Here is an 18087-nt window from a genome sequence, read left to right on the forward strand (position 1 = left end):
GACTTCTTTCTCTTCTAGCGGAGGAGGGCACATTACGGGACTATAATTTTACTTTGTTTAGTGAGTGACTATAATTGTAGTGTCTTGGAGGGTCGAGGGGAGAAGATAGGCAATGTAGATGCAGCGCAAAGGATGGGTGAGTGATGTTGTTTTCCAACAAAATATTATTATTATTGTTTGTTTACTTGAAGTTTTCTTCTTCCAGCGTGGTTCTCGAGTAGTACCACTTAGTTAGTGGTTTGACATATACATCAAATGGTATGTTTAAATTTATGTGATTTCTTGCTCCACATCACACGCACACCCCCACATAATGTGCCCTAGAGATGAGGATGTTGATTTTCCATGGCACTAGAGTATCTAGGTTAGGGTCTTTGAATCTATGACACGACCAACTCAAATGCCACAACGAACTACTTTGCACAATGGAATAAATACAACAATAAATCAACATGTACACAAATAGGCAACTTTTTACCATTTTTCAAGAACCTAACTTCGTTATATTAAGAAATTGTAGTACAACTGTCTAGGCCTCCTGTACCAAGGATCGTGCCCCTCATACAATCACTGATATAGGAAATACAAACTAGGGTTTGATGTCAGTCCTTTATTAACCAATCTACCATGAGCAAAACAACACTTCACCTACTCGCTGATGTAGCATTCCACAACTTCATCTGCCTCTTTCAATGAATCTTGCTCCTTTAAGTCATTGAACATGGCTGACCAACTTCCCTCTAGCTGATCATTAGTCGATGAAACAAATCAACACATAGGGTATTCTTGTGAGTTTTTTACAACTTCGTTTGTAAACAACTCCTAGACTGACCACTGCTTTTCTTCAGCTCTTTGGGACCTCTTCCCATTATTGCCTTCTTGTGTTGCTCCAATGAAGATCTTAGGGCATGGAGAGCTACCAATTATGATCGTTAATTCTCCAACAATCAACTTAGTGATGATTCATAAGCCTACTTGGTTGGTCTTATTTATCTAAGAAAAATACCCTTAGGCTTCTTCAACTCTGCCCTTCTTACAATTGTCAAAGTTCTTCTTGTCAAACTGATCCAGGGTTGTAAGGACAACCTCCTGCTGCTTGCCTTGACCTCAACTATTTTGCAATTTTTGAGCTTTGGTTAGGGCACATGTCAGCCCTAAATTATGATCCAAAACTTGTGTTTTCCCTCACTTTAGACATCTTCTAACTCTGGTGTCCCTTTCTGTGATTTCGGCCTAGGTTAGGCATCCTAATAGGCCTCTCTATCCTCCCCAAAAGATATGTTCTCCACCTTCAATCAACCCAGAGAACCAGAAACATAGAGAAAACCCTCAAATATGAACGAAATCTGCCCAAAATTCACCTCTTAGCCCTCGGTTTGTTGCCTATCAATCTTGGCCCTCAAAACAATTTCAAGAAGACACAAAAATGCTCTTTATCCACTTCGTTTGAGCTCCGTCTGATTTGTGGCTAGTTGAGAGGTATATTCTTTGATATGTCGCTCATTGCATGTGTGAAATTAGGTCTCTCCTCTCACATACTTATATTTTTCGCTTAGTGTGACATCTAGCCCTTAAATAAGGGTCTGTTTAACTAAGGCCGACTTGATCTTTAAGACAATTCACCCACTCAAAACATATAAAAATTCATTTCTCTACAATGACAAGGGCTCTCTTAGTGGTTGAAGCGACACCTTGCTCCTCTAAGTGTGCTCTATCATGTCCAAGTGCAAAGTCATTAAATCTCCTCATGGATTCACACCCGCAACTTTGGGTGCAAAGCCCACTGCTTGGGTACTCTTGCCCACAAATCCCATGTGGGTGCAAAGCCTTAACAACCCTGTACCCTAGAGTCTGGAGTACCCCCCAAGCTACAAATCTCAACACTCCTTAGCAAGGGAGGTACTTCCAACAGTAGGAAGTTACTCGTCACCATCTACAGAACCTGAAGATCTGAAACTTCCATAGGTTTGCTCCCTCTTAAGCTAGACTCCTTCTGAGTCTACATGGTCTCCGCTGACTCAAACTATTATTGATCTCGTGTCCTACAAGGTCAGTTCGAGCTACGGTGAAACACGGGCCACCATCACTACAACTCAGTCCTGCAAGCACTCATACTCCCGGGTCAAACACAACACATGCACATCCCTCCAATATCAGATATGCAACATCACGATCCAATGAAGAAACTAGCCTGCCACCGTCCATGTCTTCAACTGAATCCTCTGCCCCATGATCTAGACAATCTCAGCTCTCTTTAAGTTGCTTCGTTGTGCACACTTTGATTCATTGAATCCTACTCCTTTAGGGCACTAAACATGACTCACCAAGTGCCCTTTAGCTGATCATTAGTCCATCATTGAATCAACAAAGTGTCTTATTGTGAGTTGTTCACAACTTCGTTTGTGGACAATTCCTAAACTGCCCATTGCTGCTCCTCATCTCCTTGGGACTTCTTTCCACTATTGCCTTCCTGTGCTGCTCCAACTAAGACAATCTTAGGGCATGAACGGTTGCCCACTCTGACTGTTGAAAGTCCTTCTCCAACAATCAACTTAGGGATGATTCATAAGCCTACTTGGTTGCCCTTATTTCTCAAAGAACCAAACCCCTAGGGTTCTCAAAGTCTGCCCATCTTATAATAGTCGAATTCCTTGTCAAACTGATCTAGGGCTGCAAGGACACCTTCTGCTACCCTTCAAATGCCCTTCAAACTCTGTCCAAACAAGGACAACCATCCACTAGCAACAACATCAATACTAGAGGACAAACATACCTTGTTCTGCAACCTCCCGCTGCTCCCCTTGACCTCGGCTTTTGTGCATTTTCTGAGTTATGGTTAGGGCACATTTCAACCCTAAATTCTTCTCCAAACCTTGTGTTTTCCCTCACTTAGGCCTCTTCTAACTATGTTATCCCCTGCTGTGATTGCCGCCAACGTTAGGCCTCTTACTAGGCCTCTCGACCTTCCCTAATATATATGTCATTCACCTGCAATCAACCCAGAGAACTTGCGGCTTGAAATACGAAGAAAAACATCCTCAAACGTCCACAAAATACTCCCATGATTCACCACTTAGCGCTCGTCTTGTTGCCTATCAATATTGTCCCAAAAACAGTCTCAAGAAGACACAAAAATGCTCCTTCTCTACTTCCCTTGAGCTTCTTCTATCTTCAACTAGTTCAGAGGTATATTATTTGATGTGTTGCTCCTTGGATGGGTGGAATGATGTCTCTCCTCTCCCAAATTTATATCTTTCTCTTAGGCTGACATCTAGCCTTTCATGAAGGGTTTCTTTAACAAAGTCAGACTTGATCTTTAAGACATTTCACCCACTCAAAACATATAAAAATTCATTTCTCCATAATGACAAGGTCTCTCTTGGTGGTTGAAGCAACCCCTTTCTCCTTTAAGGGTGCTCTAACATGTCCAAGTGCCAAGTCATCAAATCTCTTCATGGACTCACAACCACAATTTTGGGTGCAAAATTCACAGCTTGGGTACTCTTGCCCACAAAGTCCATGTGTGTCCAAATCCTCCACAACCTTGTACCTTAGGGTTTGGAGTACCTCCCAAGCTACAAATATCAACAAAGGATGGTAAGGTTGAGCAAGCAAGCACACATACCCTTCAAAAAATCGACAATTGTGCTAATAGACAACACTATTGCCCTGTGGCCCCTAGGATTTTAGGTGTTCAATATGTTTAAATATGCTTTAATCCCTCTACAAAAAGAATTATTTCTCTTATGACAACATTAATTGCATTATTCCTAGTAGAATTACTTCTAATTTAGAAAATTTATATTTTGCGATATAGCACGGAATATAAATGGACTGTACTTAATTTGGATGACAAATTCTTGCCTTCAATTCTCTAGTTTAACTTTTATTAGAATGCTAATAGTTATTGTGTATCCATTTCAGATGGGTGATTCCACTGAGCACAAATATTTGAAATACAATATGGATTATCCCCCTTTATATAACAAAACTCAACGGCATGTATATTTCATATTATGATTGATTATTACATTCAACTCTCTAATATAATTTTTATAATGATTCTAATATTTTTTGTAGATGGCTTGTTTTGGTGAGCAGAAGTAAATGGAATACAAAATAGTGTCTATCGTTATATAACAAGTTCTTTAGGAGGTATGTTTCCTATTATAAATAATTATCGGTTTTGAAATATGGTTATCATTACTATCTATGTTTGTCTTTAAACCTTATTCACCCCAGTTGTTTTCCTTTTAGTAGAGGAGAGGAGGATACTGCTTCTTTAGGAGGTATGTTTCCTATTATAAATAATTATCGGTTTTGAAATATGCTTATCATTACTGTCTATGTTTGTATTTTAACCTTATTCACCCCACTTTTTTTCTTTTTAGCGAAGGAGAAGGATACTGCAATAGAAATAATGTGCAAGGGGGGAGTTTCCAAGTTTTTGTTTGTTGTTGTCTACATATTTTGTTTTTCTCGAGTTTGAGAGTGACCATGCCTTGTGTTGTACTCGTTTTCTCATTTCTTGTTGTTTGGTCTTGGTTTTGTTTGTAGGGAGAGAAAATGAAAGAAATGAGATGGAGGTTATCGTTCATAAATGAAGGTGAATCACCTTAACTATATGCAATGCATTTCAGTCACAATTATCTTTTCCTCATTCGTGACTCTATTTGCTTGCTTTTCAATTTATTTTATGTGTTATATGTGATCTCATATGAATTTATATTGATTTTCTTCGTGTAGTGAACGACTACAGTTCTATAGTTTATGAAGGTCAAGTGGCGAAAAGACCTTAGAGATTCTACAAACGCATCGCAAACGATTGGTGAGCCATATTTTTTTCCAACATAATAATATTGTGCTTTAATCCACCGTAATATATGTCGTTTGCATGACGATTTATCCTTTTGTGATGGCTTCAAGGTAGTATGATGTTGTTCATGGGTGTGAGGTTTGAGATTTTTCAAAAACTTTGATACAAAATAAAGAGAAAAGTTATACTTGTTTTTCATGGCTTCAAGGTAGTATGATCTTTTTAATGGGTGTGAGGTTTGAGATTTTTTGAAAACTTTGATACAAAATAAAGAGAAAAGTTATACCTGGGCTCACCTTTTCAAGGCTTATTGTTCATGGTTGTTGTTGCTATAACATTAGTGAAGAGCGAGTAGGTATTGGTATGATTAATTTATCTCTCTCTATATATTTTTTATTCAATTTCTTTTGTGGTTTATTCATGATTTCATATAAAAAGTTATTTTGTGCAGTAAGTGACTGCAATCGTAGTGTCTGGGATGGTCGAGTGGAGAAGATAGTTTAAGCAATGCTAATGTAGCATAGAGGATGGGTGAGTCGTAGTTTTCCAATAAAATAGTATTTTTATTATTTCTTTTCACTACTATTTCTCCTTCGAGCATGGTTCTTGGGTTGTATTACTCAATTAGTTGATTGACATATACATCACGTGGTATCTTTTAATTTGCATTTTATTTGCTCCACATGACACAAACACCCCCCATAGTGCATGCCCTATAGTAGAGGAGGGTGATGTTGAGCGAGCAAGCATACCGACCCTTCAACCAATCAGCCATCGTGCTAACAAACAATACTATTGCCTTGTGGACCCTATGGTATAAAAGCATTGTTTGTATTATTCCTAGTAGATGTACAACTACTTTAGAAAATTAATATTTTTTGTAATATGGCATGGAATATAACTCGACTTGAAGTTGCAGGCCAAGTTCATGCCTCCAAACTCTCTAGTTTAACTTTTATTTGAAATTTAATATTTTATTGTGTACTTATTGCAAAAACATTGTCCAGTGAGCATGAACACATGAAATACAAAATGGCCTCTCTTTTTATATAACAAACTCAAAGAGAGGTGTGTTTCTTATTATGATTAATAATTGCGTTCAAATCTCTAGCTTAATTTATATAACAATTCTAAGATCTTATTTTGTATCTTCTGTAGATGACTTGTTCTGATCAGCATGAGAAAGTGGAATACAAAAGAGAGTGTTCATTGTTATAAAACAAACTCTAGGTAAGGTTTGTTTCCTATTATGAATAATTATTGGTTTTGAAATATGCTTACCATTACTGACTGTGTGTGTTTTAACCTTATTCAGTGACTTCTTTTCCTTCTAGCGGAGGAGGGCACATTACAGGAGAGGTGGTGTGCAGAGGGGATGTTTGCATTTTTTTGTTCTTAATTGCATTTTTTGTTTTGTTGAGTTTGAGCATGGCCATGCTTTGTGTTGTAATTGTTTTTCTTTGTTTCATCTTTTTTTTCTCGTTTTTTGTACTTCTATCTTGGTTTCGTTTATTGGGTTTGTTGTACTCGTTTTCCTTTTTTTTTTGGTTCATGTTCTTTGTAATTCTGTCTCGGTTTCATTTGTTGGGTGTGGAAAAGGAAACGAAGGAAGCAAACAAGAAAAGTTGAGGTTATTGTTCATAAATGAGGGTGAGTCAATATACCTATATGCAATGCGCTTCAATTTAAAGTATATTTTGCTAATTTGTGGCTCCATTTGCTTGCTATTCAATTTATTATATGCGTTATCTATGCTCTCAGAATCAACTATATTGATATTCTTTATGTAGTGAAGAGCTACAATTGTACAATCTACAAGGGTGAAGTGGTGAAGATGCCTTTGACATTCTACAAATGTGGTAGAGGATGGGCGAGACATTCTACCAATTGTAAATGATTTATTCTATTCGCTTCTATAATATTACCCAAGGGAGGGCAGGTATGTGTATGTTTAATACATCGCTTTGTGTATTTGGTATTAAATCTCGTGGTTTATTCATGATCTCATATATAATATTACTTTGTGTAGGGAGTGACTACAATTGTGTGTCTTGGAGGGTCAATGGGAGAAGATAGGCAATGTAGATGCAGCGCAAAGGATGGGTGAGTGATGTTGTTTTCCATCAAAATATTGTTTTTATTGTTTGTTTACTTGAAGTTTTTTTCCTTCTAGCGTGGTTCTCGGGTAGTACCACTTAGTTAGTGGTTTGACATATACATCAAATGGTATGTTTAAATTCATGTGATTTCTTGCTCCACATCACACGCACACCCGCACACAATGTGCCATAGAGATGAAGATGTTGATTTTCCATGGCACTAGAGTATCTAGGTTAGGGTCTTTGAATCTATGACACGACCAACTCAAATGCCACAACAAACTACTTTGCACAGTGGAATAAATACATCAATAAATCAATATGTACATAAATAGGCAACTTTTTACCATTTTTCAACAACCCAACTTCATTATATTAACAAATTGTAGTAGAACTGTCTAGGCCTCCTCTACCAAGGATCATGCCCCTCATACAATCACTGATACAGGAAATACAAACTAGGGATTTGATATCAGTCTTTCATTAACCAATCTACTATGCAGAAAACAACACTTCACCTACTCACTGATGTAGCGTTCCACAACTTCATCTGCCTCTATCATTGAATCTTGCTCCTTTAAATCATTGAACATGGCTCACCAATTGCCCTCTAGCTAATCATTAGACCATCAAATGAATCAACACATAGGGTCTTCTTGTGAGTTGTTTACAACTCTGTTTGTATACAACTCGTAGGCTGCCCACTGCTTCTATTCAACTCTTTGGGACCTCTTCCCATTATTGCCTTCTTGTATTGCAACAATGAAGATCTTAGGGCATGGAGAGCTACCCATTATGACTGTCGAAAACATTTCTCCAACAATCAACTTAGTGATGATTCATAGGCCTACTTGGTTGCCCTTATTTCTCCAAGAAGCAAACCCCTAGGCTTCTCAAAGTCTGACCTTCTTATAGCTGTCAAAGTTCTTCTTGTCAAAAGGATCTAGGATTGTAAGGACACTGTCTGCTCCCCTGCAAACAATCCTTTAGACGCCATTCAAACTCTGTCCAAACTGGAAAACCATCTACTAACAAAAAAATCAATAAAAACTGACAGACATACCTTGTTGTACAACCTCCTGCTGCTCGCCTTGACCTCGACTTTTTTGCAATTTCTGAGCTTTGGTTAGGGCACATGGTAGACCTAAATTCTGATACAAAACTTGTGTTTTCTGTCACTTCAGACATCTTCGAACTGTGGTGTACCTTGTTCTGATTTCGGCCTAGGTTAGGCGTCCTAATAGGCCTCTTTGCCCTCGCCAAAAGATATTTTCTCGACCTTCAATCAACGCAGAGAACTAGCGGCCTGAAACACAAAGAAAACCCTCAAATTTGCCCAAAGTTCACCTCTTAGCCTTAGGTTTTGTGCATAGCAATCTTGGCCCTCAAAACAGTTTCAAAAAGACACAAAAATGCTCCTTATCCACTTCGTTTGAGCTCCGTCTGATCTGCGACTAGTTCAGAGCTATATTCTTTGATATGTCGCTCATTGGATGTGTGAAATGAGGTATCTCCTCTCACATACTTATATTTTTCGCTTAGGGTGACTTCAAGCCCTTAAAGGAGGGTCTCTTTAACTAAGGCCGACTTGATCTTTAAGACAATTCACCCACTCCTAACGTATAAAAATTTCATTTCTCTACAATGAGAAGGGCTCTCTTAGTGGTTGAAGTGACCACTTGCTCCTCTAAGTGTGCTCTATCATGTCCAAGTGCAAAGCCATTAAATATCCTCATGGATTCACACCCACAACTTTGGGTGCAAATCCCACCGCTTGGGTACTCTTCCCCACAAAGCCCATGTGGTTCCAAATCCTCAACAACCTTGTACCCTAGAGTCTAGAGTACCCCCCAAGCTACAAATCTCAACACTCCTCCTTAGCGACGGAGCTACTTCCAACACTAGGAAGTTACTCGTCACCATCTACAGAACTTGAAGATCTGAAGCTTCCGTAGGGTCACTCCCTCTTAAGCTAGACTCCTTCTGAGTCTACATGGTCTCCACTGGCTCACATTTCTATTGATTTCGTTTCCTACAAGGTCTGTCCGAGCTACGGTCAAACACGGGCCACCATCACTACAACTCAATCCTGTAAGCACTCATACTCCCAGGTCAAACACAACACGTGCACATCCCTCCAATATCGGATATGCAACATCACGATCTGATGAAGAAACTAGCCTGCCACCATCCTGTCTATCACATGAAGCAATCTTGTCCATGCCAATCTCATATATGCTAAAGTACTCCTCGAGTTGTCCCGACGATCCATGGCAAGTCAAAGGAAGTCCATGATCAACAACTTGCCATACAACAAATTGTTGTTCACTAGGCTCACTACCAATCCACGAGAACTCCAAGCCAATCTCATTGCCAAGCTAGTCAAGACCACACCTCCATGTCTTCAACTGAATCCTCTGCCCCATGATCTAGACAATCTCAGCTCTCTCTAAGTTGCTTTGTCGTGCGAACTCTGATTCACTTAATCTTGCTCCTTTAGGGCACTAAAGACGACTCACCAAGTGCCCTTTAGTTGATCATTAGTCCATCATTGAATCAACACATAGTGTCTTATTGTGAGTTGTTCACAACTTCGTTTGTGGACAATTCCTAAACTCCTCATTACTGCTCTTCATCTTTGGGACTTCTTTCCACTATTTTCTTCTTGTGCTGCTCCAACGAAGACAATCTTAGGGCATGGAGGGTTGCCCACTCTCACTGTTAAAAGTCCTTTGCCAACAGTCAACTTAGGGATTATTCATAAGCCTACTTGGTTGCCCTTATTTCTCCAACTACCAAACCCCTAGGCTTCTCAAAGACTGCCCTTCTTATAGTAGTCGAATTCATTGTCAAACTTATCTAGGGTTCTAAGGACACCTTCTTCTACCCTTCAAACCGTCTTTCAGATGCCCTTCAAACTCTGACCAAACAAGGACAACCATCCACTAGCAACAACATTAATACAAGAGGACAAACATACCTTTTTCTGCAACCTCCTGCTGGTCGCCTTCACCTCGGCTTTTGTGCATTTAGTATTTTCTAAGTTGTGGTTAGGGCACATGTCAACCCTAAATTGTTCTCCAAACCTTGTGTTTTCCCTCACTTCTGGCCTCTTCTAACTATGCTATCCCCTGCTTTGATTGCCGCCTATGCTATGCCTCTCGGCCTTCCCTAATATATATGTCATTGACCTGCAATCAACCCAGAGAACCTGCAACCCGAAATACAGAGAAAAACCTCCTCAAATGTCCACAAAATCTTCCCATAATTCCCCCCTTAGCCTGCGGCCCGTTGCCTAACAATATCGGCCAAAAAACAGTCTCAAGAACACACAAAATACTCCTTCTCTACTTCCCTTGAGCTCCTTCTGATCTGCAACTAGTTCAGAGGTATATTCTTTGATGTGTTGCTCCTTGGATGGGTGGAATGATGTCTCTCCTCTCACATATTTGTATCTTTCTCTTAGGCTGACATCTAGCCTTTCATGAAGGGTCTCTTTAACAAAGTCAAAATTGATCTTTAAGACATTTCACCCACTCAAAACATATAAAAATTCATTTCTCCACAATGACAAGGACTCTCTTGGTGGTTGAAGCAACCCCATTCTCCTTTAAGGGTGCTCTATCATTTCCAAGTGCCAAGTCATCAAATCTCTTCATATCTCTTCATGGACTCACAACCACAATTTTGGGTGCAAAACCCACAACTTGGGTAATCTTGTCCACAGAGTCCATGTGTGTCCAAATCCTCCACAACCTTGTACCTTAGGGTTTGGAGTACCTCCCAAACTACAAATCTCAACAAAGGATGGTAATGTTGAGCAAGCAAGCATACATACCCTTCGACAAATCAACCATTGTGCTAATAGACAACACTATTGCATATATACCCTTCAAGAAATCAACCATTGTGCTAATAGACAACACTATTGCCTTGTGGCCCCTAGGATTTTAGGTGTTCAATATGTTTAAATATGCTTAAATCCCTCTACAAAAAGAATTATTTCTCTTATGACAACATTAATTGCATTATTCCTAGTAGAATTACTTCTTATTTAGAAAATTTATATATTTTGCGATATAGCGTGGAATATAAATGGATTGTACTTAAGTTGGATGACAAATTCCTGCCTTCAATTCTCTAGTTTAACTTTTATTAGAATGCTAATAGTTTATTGTGTATCCATTTCAGATGGGTGATTCCAGTGAGCACGGATATGTGAAATACAATATGGATTATCCCCCTGTATATAACAAAACTCAAAGACATGTATGCTTCATATTATGATTGATTATTACATTCAACTCTCTAATATAATTTTTATAATGATTCTAATATTTTATTACATATTTTTTGTAGATGGCTTGTTTTTGTGAGCAGAAGTAAATGGAATACAAAATAGTGTGAATCGTTATATAACAAGTTCTTTAGGAGGTATGTTTCCGATTATAAATAATTACCGGTTTTGAAATATGCTTAGCATTACTATCTATGTTTGTATTTTAACCTTATTCACCCCACTTTTTTTCTTTTCAGTAGAGGAGAGGACACTGTTTCTTTAGGAGGTATGTTTCCTATTTTAAATAATTATTGGTTTTGAAATATGCTTATCATTACTATCTATGTTTGTATTTTAACCTTATTCACCCCACTTTTCTTCTTTCAGCAGAGGAGACGACACTGCAATAGAAATGATGTGCAAGGGGGGAGTTTCCAAGCTTTCGTTTGTTGTTGTCTACATATTTTGTTTTTGTCGAGTTTGAGAGTGACCCGGCCTTGTGTTGTTCTCGTTTTCTCATTTCTTGTAGTTTGGTGTTGGTTTTGTTTGTAGGGAGAGAAAATGAAAGAAATGAGATGGAGGTTATCGTTCATAAATGAAGGTGAGTCACCTTAATTCTACGCAATGCACTTTACTCACAATTATCTTTTCCTCATTCGTGACTCTATTTGCTTGCTTTTCAATTTATTTTATGTGTTATATGTGGTCTCAAATCAATTTATATTGGTTTTCTTTGTGTATTGAACGACTACAGTTCTATAGTATATGAAGGTCAAGTGGTTAAAAGACCTTAGAGATTGTACAAACACATCGCAAATGATTAGTGCTTTAATCCACCGTAATATATGTCGTTTGGATGATGATTTATCCTTTTGTCATGGCTTCAAGGTAGTATGATCTTGTTAATGGGTGTGAGGTTTGATATTTTTTTGAAAACTTTGATACAAAATAAGGAGAAAAGTTATACCTGGGTTCACACTTTCAGGGCTTATTGTTCATGGTTGTTGTTGCTATAACATTAGTGAAGAGCGACTAGGTATGTGTATGATTAATTTATCTCTCTGTATATTTTTCATTCAATTTTTCTTGTGGTTTATTTATGATTTCATATACAAAATTACTTTGTGCAGTAAGTGACTACAGTGGTAGTGTCTGGGATGGTCGAGTGGAGAAGATACTTTAAGCAATGCTAATGCAGCATAGAGGATGGGTTAGTTGTAATCTTCCAATAAAATAGTATTTTTATTATTTGTTTGCACTACTATTTCTCCTTCGAGCATGGTTGTTGGGTTGTATTACTCAATTAGTTGATTGACATATACATCACATGGTATCTTTAAATTTGCATTTTATTTGCTCCACATGACAGACACCCCCACAATGCATGACCTATAGTAGAGGTGGGTAATGTTGAGCGAGCAAGCATACCGATCCTTCAACCAATGAAACATCTTGGTAACATACAACACGATCACCTTGCAGACCCTATGGTAAGAAAGCATTGTTTGTATTATTCCTAGTAAAAGTACATATGCTTTGGAAAATTTATATTTTTGTGATAATTTATATTTTTTTGTGATATAGCATGGAATATAACTGCACGCGAAGTTGCAAGCCAAGTTCATGCCTCCAATCTCTCTAGTTTAACTTCCATTAGAAATTTAATATTTTATTGTGTATTGATTGCAGAATACTTGTCCAGTGAGCATGAACACATGAAATACAAAATGACCTCTCTTTTTATATAACAAACTCAAAGAGAGGTGTGTTTCTTATTATGGTTAATAATTGCATTCAAATCTCTAGCTTAATTTATATAACAATTCTAAGATCTTATTTTGTATCTTCTGTAGATGACTTGTTCTGATCACGATGAGGAAGTGGAATACAAAAGAGGATGTTCATTGTTATAAAACAGACTCTAGGGAAGGTTTGTTTCCTATTATGAATAATTATTGGTTTTGAAATATGCTTACCATTACTGACTGTGTGTGTTTTAACCTTATTCAGTGACTTCCTTTTCTTCTAGTGGAGGAGGGCACATTATGTGAGAGGTGATGTGCAAAGGGAATATTTGCTTTTTTTTTGTTCTTATTTGCATGTTTTGTTTTGTTGAGTTTGAGCATGGCCATGCTTTGTGTTGTAATTGTTTTTCTTTGTTTCATCTTTTTTTTTCTCGTTTTTTGTACTTCTATCTTGGTTTCGTTTATTGGCTTTGTTGTACTCGTTTTCCCTTTTTTTTGGTTCATGTTCTTTGTAATTTTGTCTTGGTTTCATTTGTTGGGTGTGGAAAAGGAAACGAAGGAAGCAAACAAGAAAAGTCGAGGTTATTGTTCGTAAATGAGGGTGAGTCAACATACCTATATGCAATGCGCTTCAATTAAAAGTATATTTTGCTAATTTGTGGTTCCATTTGTTTGCTATTCAATTATTATATGCTTTATCTATGCTCTCAGAATCAACTATATTGATCTTCTTTATGTAGTGAAGAGCTACAATTGTACAATCTACAAAGGTGAAGTGGTGAAGATGCCTTAGACGTTCTACAAATGTTGTAGAGGATGGGTGAGATATTCTACAAATTGTAAGTGATTTATTGTATTCGCTTCTATAATATTACCCAAGGGAGGGCAGGTATGTGTATGTTTAATACATCGCTTTGTGTATTTGGTATTAAATCTTGTGGTTTATTCATGATCTCATATATAATATTACTTTTGTTTAGTGAGTGACTACAATTGTAGTGTCTTGGAGGGTCGAGGGGAGAAGATAGGCAATGTAGATTCAACGCAAAGGATGGGTGAGTGATGTTGTTTTCCAACAAAATATTGTTATTATTGTTTGTTTACTTGAAGTTTTCTTCTTCCAGCGTTGTTCTCGAGTAGTACCACTTAGTTAGTGGTTTGACATATACATCAAATGGTATGTTTAAATTTATGTGATTTCTTGCTCCACATCACACGCACACCCCCACATAATGTGCCCTAGAGATGAGGATGTTGATTTGCCATGGCACTAGAGTATCTAGGTTAGGGTCTTTGAATCTATGACACGACCAACTCAAATGCCACAACGAACTACTTTGCACAGTGGAATAAATACAACAATAAATCAACATGTACATAAATAGGCAACTTTTTACCATTTTTCAAGAACCCAACTTCGTTATATTAACAAATTGTAGTACAACTGTCTAGGCCTCCTGTACCAAGGATCGTGGCCCTCGTACAATCATTGATATAGGAAATACAAACTAGGGTTTGATGTCAGTCGTTTATTAACCAATCTACCATGAGCAAAACAATACTTCACCTACTCGCTGATGTAGCGTTCCACAACTTCATCCGCCTCTATCAATGAATCTTGCCCCTTTAAGTCATTGAACATGGCTGACCAACTACCCTCTAGCTGATCATTAGTCCATGAAACAAATCAACACATAGGGTCTTCTTGTGAGTTTTTTACAACTTCTTTTGTAAACAACTCCTAGACTGACCACTGCTTTTATTCAGCTCTTTGGGACCTCTTCCCATTATTGCCTTCTTGTGTTGCTCCAATGAAGATCTTAGGGCATGGAGAGCTACCAATTATGATCGTTAAAAATCTTTCTCCAACAATCAACTTAGTGATGATTCATAAGCCTACTTGTTTGGTCTTATTTATCTAAGAAAAAACCCTTAGGCTTCTTCAAGTCTGCCCTTCTTACAATTGTCAAAGTTCTTCTTGTCAAACTGATCTAGGGTTGTAAGGACAACCTCCTGCTGCTTGCCTTGACCTCAACTATTTTGCACTTTTTGAGCTTTGGTTAGGGCACATGTCAGCCCTAAATTATGATCCAAAACTTGTGTTTTCCCTCACTTTAGACATCTTCTAAGTTCTAACTCCGGTGTCCCTTTCTGTGATTTTGGCCTAGGTTAGACATCCTAATAGGCCTCTCTACCCTCCCCAAAAGATATGTTCTCCACCTTCAATCAACCCAGAGAACCAGCTGCGTGAAACATAGAGAAAACCCTCAAATATGAACGAAATCTGCCCAAAATTCACCTCTTAGCCCTCGGTTTGTTGCCTATCAATCTTGGCCCTCAAAACAATTTCAAGAAGACACAAAAATGCTCTTTATCCACTTCGTTTGAGCTCCGTCTGATTTGTGGCTATTTGAGAGGTATATTCTTTGATATGTCGCTCATTGGATGTGTGAAATTAGGTCTCTCCTCTCACATACTTATATTTTTCGCTTAGTGTGACATCTAGCCCTTAAATAAGGGTTTGTTTAACTAAGGCTGACTTGATCTTTAAGGCAATTCTCCCACTCAAAACATATAAAAATTCATTTCTCTACAATGACAAGGGCTCTCTTAGTGGTTGCAGCGACACCTTGCTCCTCTAAGTGTGCTCTATCATGTCCAAGTGCAAAGTCATTAAATCTCCTCATGGATTGACACCCGCAACTTTGGGTGCAAAGCCCACTACTTGGGTACTCTTCCCACAAATCCCATGTGGGTGCAAATCCTTAACAACCCTGTACCCTAGAGTCTGGAGTACCCCCCAAGCTACAAATCTCAACACTCCTTAGCGAGGGTGGTAGTTCCAACACTAGGAAGTTACTCGTCACCATCTACAGAACCTGAAGATCTGAAACTTCCATAGGTTCGCTCCCTCTTAAGCTAGACTCCTTCTGAGTCTACATGGTCTCCACTGACTCAAAATATTATTGATCTCGTGTCCTACAAGGTCAGTTCGAGCTACAGTCAAGCACGGGCCACCATCACTACAACTCAGTCCTGCAAGCACTCATACTCTCGGGTCAAACACAACACATGCACATCCCTCCAATATCAGATATGCAACGTCACGATCCAATGAAGAAACTAGCCTGCCACCGTCCATGTCTTCAACTGAATCCTTTGCCCCATGATCTAGACAATCTCAGCTCTCTCTAAGTTGCTTCGTTGTGCACACTTTGATTCACTGAATCCTGCTCCTTTAGGGCACTAAACACGACTCACCAAGTGCCCTTTAGCTGATCATTAGTCCATCATTGAATCAACACAGTGTCTTATTGTGAGTTGTTCACAACTTCATTTGTGGACAATTCCTAAACTGCCCATTGCTGCTCCTCATCTCTTTGGGACTTCTTTCCGCTATTGCCTTCTTGTGCTGCTCCAACTAAGACAATCTTAGGGCATGAAGGGTTGCCCACTGTGACTGTTGAAAGTCCTTCTCCAACAATCAACTTAGGGATGATTCATAAGCCTACTTGGTTGCCCTTATTTCTCAAAGAACCAAACCCCTAGGCTTCTCAAAGTCTGCCCATCTTATAATAGTCGAATTCCTTGTCAAACTGATCTAGGGTTGCAAGGACACCTTCTGCTACCCTTCAAATGCCCTTCAAACTCTGTCCAAACAAGGACAACCATCCACTAGCAACAACATCAATACAAGAGGACAAACATACCTTGTTCTGCAACCTCCCGCTGCTCCCCTTGACCTCGACTTTTGTGCATTTTCTGAGTTATGGTTAGGGCACATGTCAACCCTAAATTCTTCTCCAAACCTTGTGTTTTCCCTCACTTCAGGCCTCTTCTAACTATGTTATCCCCTGCTGTGATTGCCTCCAACGTTAGGCCTCTTACTAGGCCTCTTGACCTTCGCTAATATATATGTCATTCACCTGCAATCAACCCAGAGAACTTGCGGCTTGAAATACAAAGAAAAACATCCTCAAACGTCCAGAAAATACTCCCATGATTCACCACTTAGCGCTCGTCTTGTTGCCTATCAATATTGTCCCAAAAACAGTCTCAAGAAGACACAAAAATGCTCCTTCTCTACTTCCCTTGAGCTTCTTCTGATCTGCAACTAGTTCAGAGGTATATTATTTGATGTGTTGCTCCTTGGATGGGTGGAATGATGTCTCTCCTCTCCCAAATTTATATCTTTCTCTTACGCTGACATCTAGCCTTTCATGAAGGGTTTCTTTAACAAAGTTAGACTTGATCTTTAAGACATTTCACCCACTCAAAACATATAAAAATTCATTTCTCCATAATGACAAGGTCTCTCTTGGTGGTTGAAGCAACCCCTTTCTCCTTTAAGGGTGCTCTAACATGTCCAAGTGCCAAAGTCATCAAATCTCTTCATGGACTCACAACCACAATTTTGAGTGCAAAATTCACAGCTTGGGTACTCTTGCCCACAAAGTCCATGTGTGTCCAAATCCTCCACAACCTTGTACCTTAGGGTTTGGAGTACCTCCCAAGCTACAAATATCAACAAAGGATGGTAAGGTTGAGCAAGCAAGCACACATACCCTTCAAAAAATCGACAATTGTGCTAATAGACAACACTATTGCCTTGTGGCCCCTAGGATTTTAGGTATTCAATATGTTTAAATATGCTTAAATCCCTCTACAAAAAGAATTATTTCTCTTATGATAACATTAATTGCATTATTCCTAGTAGAATTACTTCTAATTTAGAAAATTTATATTTCGCGATATAGCACGGAATATAAATGGACTGTACTTAAGTTGGATGACAAATTCTTGACTTCAATTCTCTAGTTTAACTTTTATTAGAATGCTAATAGTTATTGTGTATCCATTTCAGATGGGTGATTCCAGTGAGCACGAATATGTGAAATACAATATGGATTATCCCCCTTTATATAACAAAACTCAAAGGCATGTATATTTCATATTATGATTGATTATTACATTCAACTCTCTAATATAATTTTTATAATGATTCTAATATTTTTTGTAGATGGCTTGTTTTGGTGAGCAGAAGTAAATGGAATACAAAATAGTGTCTATCGTTATATAACAAGTTCTTTAGGAGGTATGTTTCCTATTATAAATAATTATCGGTTTTGAAATTTGGTTATCATTACT

At 38.4% G+C, this 18087-nt stretch overlaps 1 long non-coding RNA gene across 1 annotated transcript; it reads left to right on the forward strand.

Moving 5' to 3' along the window:
• Window positions 1-12172: 12172 nt before the first annotated feature.
• On the forward strand, window positions 12173-12681 carry LOC149200396 (uncharacterized). Its single transcript, XR_016253357.1, has 3 exons — window positions 12173-12230; window positions 12325-12404; window positions 12564-12681. It is a non-coding gene; the product is annotated as an uncharacterized LOC149200396 (long non-coding RNA).
• Window positions 12682-18087: the final 5406 nt, after the last annotated feature.

Source organism: Pinus tabuliformis, chromosome 2_1 (genome assembly GCF_031772625.1).
Source record: "Pinus tabuliformis cultivar Carrire ecotype Pingquan chromosome 2_1, CPIR1, whole genome shotgun sequence".
Taxonomy (NCBI): Eukaryota; Viridiplantae; Streptophyta; class Pinopsida; order Pinales; family Pinaceae; genus Pinus; species Pinus tabuliformis.